We start from the raw sequence: 9,244 nt of genomic DNA, 5'->3' as shown, positions 1-9,244 counted from the left end.
ATGGGAGGATGAGAGAGCCAGCAGGTGACCACTAGGAGCTCTCACAGTGGGAGAGAAAATGCTACTAACCCACAGGAGGCCTGGGAAAGCAGAAAGGGTGTGTAAGGTAGAATAACAGCCCCACCCCCCAAAGATGTCCACATCCTAACCCTGGAACCCACAACTCTGTCACCTTACATGGCAAAAGGGAAACTTTGCAGGTGTGATTAAGGTCAGGCTCTGGAGATGGGAGAGTGTCCTGGATTAGTCAGGTGGACCCAATCTAATCACACCAGCCCTTTTCCCACCTGAAGTTAGAGAGATTTGGCCAAAGAAGAGGCAGGAGAGGGTCCTGAACTGCTGTGGCTTGAAGGGGGGGATGTGAACCAGGGGATTGGGGGTGGCCTCCGGGAACTGAGACCGCCCCCAGCTGACAGCCAGCAATAAGACAGGGACCTCAGTCTTGCCGTCACATGGAAATGGGCTCCTCCAACAACCTGAGTGAACCTGGAAACTGAGTGTCCCCAGATCTTCTAGTGAGGAACAACGCCCAGCAACACCCTGAACTTGGACTTGTCCCCTCCCCCCAGCAGAGAAACCAGACAGGCCTGCTGGGCCTCTGACCTGCGAACGGTGAGGTAACGACCTTGCCTTGTTTAAAGCCACTAAATGTTTGGTCATTGGTTTTGACACTTATCAGTCTCACAGGGGTGGGCAGCGGGAAGCAGCTTGGGGACCAGACCCCTTGGGCAGTCTGTGTCCCCCACTGCAGGACCACCATTGCTCCATGCCTGCCCAGCCTGTGTCCAGGGAAGGCAAGTCACATGTGGAAAGAAAAACTGTTTTTCTCCCCTGCCCTCAATTCTTCTGACACTAGATTGTGTGTGTGTGTGGGGGGGGGGGGGGAGGCTGACCAATTCTCCAACACTAGTCAGGTGTCGCACAATTCAATGATTCAATTCACTCCTTTTTTATTTATTTATTTTAGTGAGGAGAGAGTGTGTGTGTGTGTGTGAGAGAGAGCGAGAGAGAGATGGGAGGAGCAGGAAGCACCAACTCCCAGATGTGCCTTGACCAGGCAAGCCCAGGGTGTCGAACCAGTGACCTCGGCATTCCGGATCGAGGTCTTATCTACTGTGCCACCACAGGTCAGGTTCAGTTCACTTCTGAAGCTATCTACCCAGAGTCAGTGTTGGATCCCACAGGTTAAGGACTCAGTCCCACAAGACTGCCCCCACCGCCCCTTCCGGTGCTGGCCCAAGGTCCAGGCCTCCAGGACTTCTAAGCAACGTGTATAAACAGGGGTTCCCATGCTCCTCCTCAGGTCAACAATTCCTTAGAATGAGTCACAGACCTCAGAAAAGACAGTTTACTTGCTAGATTATTGGTTTATTACAAAAGGCTACAATGCAGATGAAGGTTGTCTTCCTGGCTGGATTCCCCTTTTGTCTCGGTGTGGGGGGCCACAGGGAGGGGCCGGGTGGGAAGGCAAGAGGGAAGGGGAGTGGGAGACAGTTCTTTGCTCTCCCTCATTTCCCCCTTGCTTTCTCCATTCCCACTGTTAAAAGAAAATAATTAGTTTTCTAACAAGTTCATGTTACTGGGAGCATGTCAACCCACGTGCCTCGGATAGTTTGACACTCAGGCCCGCCGAGGGTGCAACTCCGGGGGCACCCTCCACGCGGAGCTGTGTCTGCCCTGCCCACACACCCCCATCCTTCATTCTTGGTTCTTCTCCCTGCATCTTGCCCCTTCTTTCCTGTGCCTGATCTTGGCGACTCCTGCACGAGGCTCTTCCCAACCCTGCTTAGACTGTCACCTGGTGGTATTTGACAGAATGAAATTCGTCTGAGCAGGAAACAGGGGAAAGTCCTAAAAAATGGGGAGGGATGCTTAAAGCCCCTGCAATGTGATCAGGGCAGGGAGCTTCCTTCTGAATCATGATCCGTGCAATGAGGCATCGTCAACAATCTGTGAGGACCACGTCGTGTTCGTGAGCCACTCGCTAAGAGCGGAGAAGGAAGAGCTCGCTGGTGGCTCTGAAACAACTTTGTTTTCTTTTCATGTGACTTCCCACCAGCCTAGGGACACCGACTGGACAGATGCTACTGAATTAATCCACTGTGGCATTTCTGAAATCATTCTATGCTGCATATTCCAGAGACAGGTCTTTCCTATTGACCTCAAATTTGACCTTTAGGGATTCAAGTCTGTGAGTTCTGCAGGCATTCCCACTGTTATGAATCCCCTATTAAAATGTTCATGCTGAAGATCCTCAAAAATAAATGGAACTGGCCCTGGCCAGGTGGCTCCAGAGATAAAGCGTCCACCGGGCACACCAGAGGTCACAGGTTCAAACCCCGTTCAGGGCACATACAAGAAGTGATCAGTGAGTGCACAACTAAATGGAACAACTAAGTGAAACGAGTTGTTGCTTCTCTTTCTCCCTCCACCACCACCCCTCAAATCGATGAGAATATGTTTTTAAAAAGAAAAAAAATGATAAATGGAGCTGTGTTCATGGATTGGGAGACTTGATATTAAGGTGACAATACTACCCAAAGCGACATCCAGGTGCAATGCAATTCTTATCAAAATCCCAGTAGTAGTTTTTTATAGAAATGGAAAAACTCATCCTAAAATGTATATGGAATTTCAAGGGACCCAGACTAGCCAAAACAGCCTTTATAAAGGAGAACAGACATTTGTACAGAGATGCATTATTCACAGTCACCAAAGGGTGGCAACAACTCAAGTGTCCATTAACAGATGAGGAATGGATAAACAAATTGTGGTTTATCCACACAATGGAATATTAGCCAATAAAATTAATGAAGGGTCAATACATTCTACATTAGGGATGGACCTTGAAAATAGTATGCTAAGTCAAAGAAGCCAGACACAAAAGGACAAATATTGTATGATTTCACTTACATAAAACACCTAGAATAGGCAAGTTTAGAACCACAAAGTAGATGAGAGGTTACCAGGGGAGTGGATTGGGGAAATAATGTAGAGTTATTGCTTAATGGATACAGAATATATGATATGTCTGGGATGGTGAAAATTTTTTGCAAATAGACATGATAATCACACAGCAGTGTGAATGTAATTAAGAGTAGTAACTGGGCCCTGGCCGGGTGGCTCAGTGGTAGAGTGTCGGCCTGGCGTGCAGGAATCTCGGGTTCGATTCCTGGCCAGGGCACACAGGAGAGGCGCCCATCTGCTTCTCCACCCCTCCCCCTCACCTTCTCCTTCCTCTCTGTCTCTCTCTTCCCCTCCCACAGCCACAGCTCCATTGGAGCAAAGTTGGCCCGGGCGCTGAGGATGGCTCCATGGCCTCTGCCTCAGGCGCTAGAACGGCTCTGGTTGCAACAGAACAATGCCCCAGATGGGCAGAGCATTGCCCCCTGGTGGGCATGCCGGGTGGATCCCGGTCGGGCGCATGCAGGAGTCTGTCTGACTGCCTCCCCGTTTCCAACTTCAGAAAAATACAAAAAAAAGAAAAAGAGTAGTAACTGTACGCTTAAAATGGCAAATTTCATGGGATATATCTTTTACTACAATAAAAAATTAAAAATAAATAAATAGCACTAGAGAAAGACTACTTTAATGACTCCACTTAAAACAAGAACCAAGACTGTCATAATAAATGGGGGGTGAGAGGACACAGTTGACTACAGACCCAGCTTGAAAAATAACAATAAGAATTACAAAAATAAGCTTATTTGATATAACATGTTACCATGTCATATATTACCTTCTAATTAATCGCTAACCCTCAAGACAGAGACAAAATCAGGTTCTGTTTGTCCTCCCCCCACCACCAATGAAATGGTATCCTTCACTTGTAAACACCAAAAGCTGAGCACACACAGCCACCTGAGGGTTCGGCGCGGAGGGATGTGTGCAGGCTAACTCATAGTGGTCAGTTCACTGGTGGATGCTTCTATAGCTGGAGGCCTTTGCTTTTCTATGGTCAGGACTTTATGGAAAACTAAAAGCCTCCTGGACTGGTGTCAACAGTCACCTCAGTGCTGTCAGCAGTAGACAACACCGGCTCCATAATTTGGAGAGATCAGTATGAAATGAAAACGCAAGACCCCACCCCCCAGCTAAGCAGGAAAAAAGCCAGTCACAAGAAAGACAAATAATGTATCATTCCAGTTACGTTAAGTATCTAGACTAGTTAAAATCATAGAGACAGCAGCATGTTGGTTGCCAGGGGAGGCGAAGAATGGGAAGTTCGAGTTTAATGGGTACAGTTTCAGTTTTGCAAGATGAAAATATTCCGAAGATTGGTTGCACAACAGTGTGACTATTACTTAACACCACTAAACTTAACTGTACACTTAGAAGTAGTTACAATGGTAAAATGTTATGTGTTTTTACCACAATAAAAACAAATAAAAGTGAATTACCTGGAAATCCCTCTAGCATTAGAGAAAAATAGACCCAAAATGGCCACCAGGGGGCACTGTGCACCCACTCCCGTGTCATTTTAGTGGTGGTTTCTAGAGAGATAAAAAGCAGTACGTTCTGGAGAAAGTTAGATCTCTCTCCTCTCTCCTGCCCTCATTCCCAGATGAACAGGCTCTGCATTAGCCCTGAGCTGCTTGGCATTCCTGGAACAACCCTGTCCCACCTCACTCTGAACCCCATTCTTCCTCTGGGTCCTTCCCCCTGTGGTGGAGACACAGTGATTTTGGATGTTGTGAGCTCACCCCACCCAGCTGTCCTCAGGTCTTCAGATTGCCCAGGTGCTGGAGAAGAGTGAGAGGTGACAAGGGCTCACCAGCCCCCAGGTTACCCAAAGATGAGAGTACATCGCAGTGTAAATGGGCCACAGACCTCTTGTGATAGAGACAAGAGCTTCAAGGTCAAGCAGACCTGGGATTTTTTGGTCTGGCTGCTCACTGTGCATGTCATAAGCTCCCCTGGGCCTCAGTTTCCTCATCTGTAAAATCTGTAATAATACCTGGGAAGACTGAAAGAGCTTAATAAAATCCCTGATGCCTAGAAAGTACTCAATGAATAGGCTAGTAAGCATCCCACACCCACGTCAGACACTGGCCCACGTCTCTTTCCTATCCCAGAGGTTTTCTATATCTCCAATTTGCATTTTCTCCTAAGAAACCTCTCCTGAAGAAACCCAAACCATGACCTTCTGGCCACAGTGTCAGTGATTTAACCACTAACTTGCAAGTAGCAGAAACCCACTTACACCACTTCAAGGAAACTGAAGCATCTCATGGAACCCCCTCCCCTCAAAAAACTGAACAGCAAATCACCAAAAAGAACAAATTAAGGGTATGGACTCTTTGGGGAACCCTGAACACCCTCCCTCCCCTCCCCTAGTTTTCTCTCCCTCCCTGCAGAACATCTTCAGGACGCCTCCTTCACTGTCCTCCCTCCCTCCAGCCCACAGACCTCACTGCCATTCCTAGAGCAGGCCACCTCAGGGCCTTTGTACTTGCAGTGACCTCTACTTATGACACTTCTCACTAGACATCCCCATGGTTCACTAACTCCCTCCTTCAAGTCTTGGCTCAGCTGTCACCTCCATGGCACCTTCCTTGACCAACTGATTGACTATTGCAAGCCCCCTCCCCCATCCCAGCATGCTGTAGTTCCCTCCCCTGCTTGCTTACTCTTTTCCTCTTTGCCTGTGTCCACACATAAAAACAGGGCTAATCATAATCCTTGGTTCATAACTCACTGGCATCAGCTTTCAATGATTAATTTTAATAATAAACACGTGGGAAACCATCCCCCCCCAAACAAAATCCATAATTTTGACAATCCCCTATACCTAACTATATGGTTCCCTCGCCCCAGTATCACATCCCCCTTCCATCATAATCCTCATCCTGAATCTCTATTTATTCCTTTTCAAGTTTATTATTACATATTATATGTGTATAATTTTAGTTGCTTTTAGCTTTATATAAGAGGCATCATGTTCATGCCATGGGACATTTTCTCTGGCTCTTCTATTTCAGAGATCCATCCCTACCACAATGTGTGGCCATAGCTCCTTCCTTTTGACTGCCATGTAATATTTCACTGTGGGAATTTATTCCTCTGCTCTCCTGTGGCTGGGCATTTGGTTTGCTTTGTGATTTTGGCCTCTGGGAACAGAGCCCCTGTGAGTATTCTTCCATGTGATGCCTGTTGGAGATGGGCAAGAATTTCTCCAGGCTCCATACTTTCAGTAGAATTGCTGGGCCATGGGGTATGGGCATGCTCAGCTTTAGGACATAAAGCCAGACTGTAGTTGAACAGGGTAGCACCAATTTACATCCCCACCAACAATGCCTAAGATGTCTATTTTCCTCCAGAGCACTTACACCTTATGATATAGTATGTATTTTACTTATGTACTTATTTATTTATTCTCTGTCCCCCCTACACACACACACACACACACACACACACACACACACACACGAAAATGTCAACACCAGGAGGGCAGAAATTTTGGACTCTTGTTCACTACTGTATTCCCAGTGCCTAGGTTGGTGACTAGCACATAGTAGATGCTCAATAAACATCTTCTGATTGAATAAACAAGGTGATGGCCCAATACAAGACCAGGAACCCATAAGTGTACCTGGAGATGGGCTAATTACCTAGAAATGGGCTAATTCAGCCCTCTCTTTCAATCCTCCCCCACCCCCAATCCAGGAAAAGGACCATTGGCCAAAAACTACTGATGGCTAGACTGAACCAAAATTTCTGAAGGTGAGACTTCCCCTTCAATAATTCTCATGGCTCTTAGGATAAAACTTCCAAGCCCATGCTGGGGTTTATAAAGCCCTCCATGGTGACCCTGTCCCCTTCACCTTGCTCCATGCCCTCTGCTCCATCTCTGTGGTCACTCCGGCCTCCTCTCTATTGCTCTAACACACCAAGTTCTTTCCCGCCTCTGGGCCTTTGCACAACCCTGTTTCCTCTGCTTAGCCACATTAAGACTATGAACCCCTTGGAGAGTAGCTGAAATGTCACCTACTCTGAGAAGACCTCCCTGGTTCCCAAGATCATCGTGATATCCTGAACTTCTCCTTCATGGCTCTTGCAAAATTTTGTAATCACACTTTGTGTAATTCTCTGATTTGTCTCTCGCTCTCCCACTAGACTGAGATCCAGGAGAGCAGGACCCATGATGGTTTTGGTTTTCTCTATGTCTCACTCAGCACATAGCCCAGTGCCTGGCACATAGACAGGGTCCAGTATTTGGGAATAGATGGATGAACAGATAGGTGAAGGGATAGGAGGGAGGGAGGGTACTTGCCCAGATAAATGTATAGTGGAGGGATGGATGGATGGATGAATGGATGATGGATAAGAGAACAAAAAAAATTGAGTTCATCTCCTTCTGCCATCTTTTCATTCCACCATAATGGTGCACGTGAACGGCTGGCAGATGGTCTCAAGAGCACCAACAAGGCTGAGAAGAGAGGCAACCCCCAGGTTCCTTTGGGTCCTGTTCCAAAGCCGCCCTCTAGTGGCTAGTTATGGTAATAAAGGATGGTTACATTGGCAAATTCAAATCCTTGATGATCACAGAGGGAGAAAATCGTGAACCTCACTCACGTGCAGGTTAAACAAGTGTGACCCGCCCCAGATTCGATGTGGAACTCACAGATCTAGGAAAGAATAATCTTCTCCTGTCTCAGCAGTTTGATTTCACTGCTAGTTTGATGACCTCAGCTAGTACCGGGCCGTGAGGAAACACACAGAGAAGATGCTGGGATTTGTTTTCTGGGGAATTGCATACATACACACATACAAGTTAAACACAAAAATGAAAACAAACAGCTCACGATTGTATTTGCTCTGTTGGCTTCTCCCTTGGTGCCGAGCCATTTTCCCAGCAGACTGGGGGCTCTTTAAAGGCCAAATTCCCTTCCCCTCCTTGGAATCCCTTTGCTGCTGCCCCAGACCTCAGCTGGGTGCCATTCATCAGCCTCTGAGTAAACATAGAGGCAGCATGCCACGGTGGAAGGTCAAAAAGGGTTGGAGGTTCTAATCCCGGCTCTGCCATTACTGCCTGTGGGAATGTGGGCAAGCCACTTAACCTCTTTCAGCTTCAGGATTTTTTTTTTTTTCATCTGTGAAATGAGGACAATACTGCTGACCTTGTGGGGCACCTGTGAAGAGTAGTGAGCCTTAGGAAAGTGCCTGGCACATCCTAGATACTCAACACACAATAAACATCCTGTAATGAGCGCCAGCCACACCATACAAGATAAATAAGACACAGTCCCTGATCTCACAGGTATCTCACGTTAGCAGGGACAGCACTGAAGTGGCCAATTGTGATACGGGGTGTCACATCAAGGGATGGGCAAAGGAGCACAGAGATGAAATGAGTTCAGAAAAGGCTTCCCGGAGGAGGTGACATTTAGTCAGACTTTAAAGGGCTTTATACAGTCTGGTGTCTTGGGTTCTTCTTTCTAACTTGCTGCTAAATTTCCATGTGACCTTCAGCTTGTCTTTTCCTCACCTTGGGGTCCCCAGGGCCCCTTCTGTTATAGCAGGTTGTTAAGAATCAGCTCTGAATCTTTGGGGCCACAGCCTCTTTTAAGAATCTCTGAAAGCCAGAACCCCTCTTCCCAGAAAAAAGCACAGACATACTGGTCTGTAAGGGGGGAGGGGACTGTCATAGGTCCTGGGAAAGCCATCGGTGGGTCCTAGGCTGAAATCCCAGAGCTCGGAGATCCTGGTAGAGTGCTATCACTGCAGAGCTGGCCGGGCCCTCACACAGAACCTCTCTCTGTAGTCTGCAGCAGGCGCAAGCAAGCAGAATTGTTGACCCAATCTGGAAAAGCCCATCAGGCACCAGGCTGCAGGACAGAGCAGGGACCTGGGGCGGGGAGGTCACTCCAGCTGGCTGGGTAGCCAAGAGTTCGGTTCTGGGAAAGCGCCCCTGCGCAGCCTGCGCATGACCTCGACTAGTTTATCACCATCTGCCCCAGAGAGGAAAGGGAGCGTGGGCCACCCTGGGCAGGCTCCCAAGCAGGCCGCTGACCCCCATCTGCTGCCCAGACTAGAGTTCCCGGATGGATGCATCCTTCATTTTCCCTAATCTAAACACCCGCAGGCTCTGGGTGGTCCGCCCCCTCCCGGCTGATGTGTGTGGCTCAGCTGCATCCAGTTTGCCAGAGGAGGGAGAGCCGGCCAGCCCGTTAACACTTGAGCTGCTGCCATCACCCGCACTCTTTCCACCCGGCATTTATTGAGCACCTATTGTTTGCAAGCA

The sequence above is a fragment of the Saccopteryx leptura genome, chromosome 2 (genome assembly GCF_036850995.1).
Source record: "Saccopteryx leptura isolate mSacLep1 chromosome 2, mSacLep1_pri_phased_curated, whole genome shotgun sequence".
Lineage (NCBI taxonomy): Eukaryota > Metazoa > Chordata > Mammalia > Chiroptera > Emballonuridae > Saccopteryx > Saccopteryx leptura.
The sequence above is the reverse complement of the archived record's forward strand: the minus strand, read 5'-3'. Positions refer to the sequence as shown.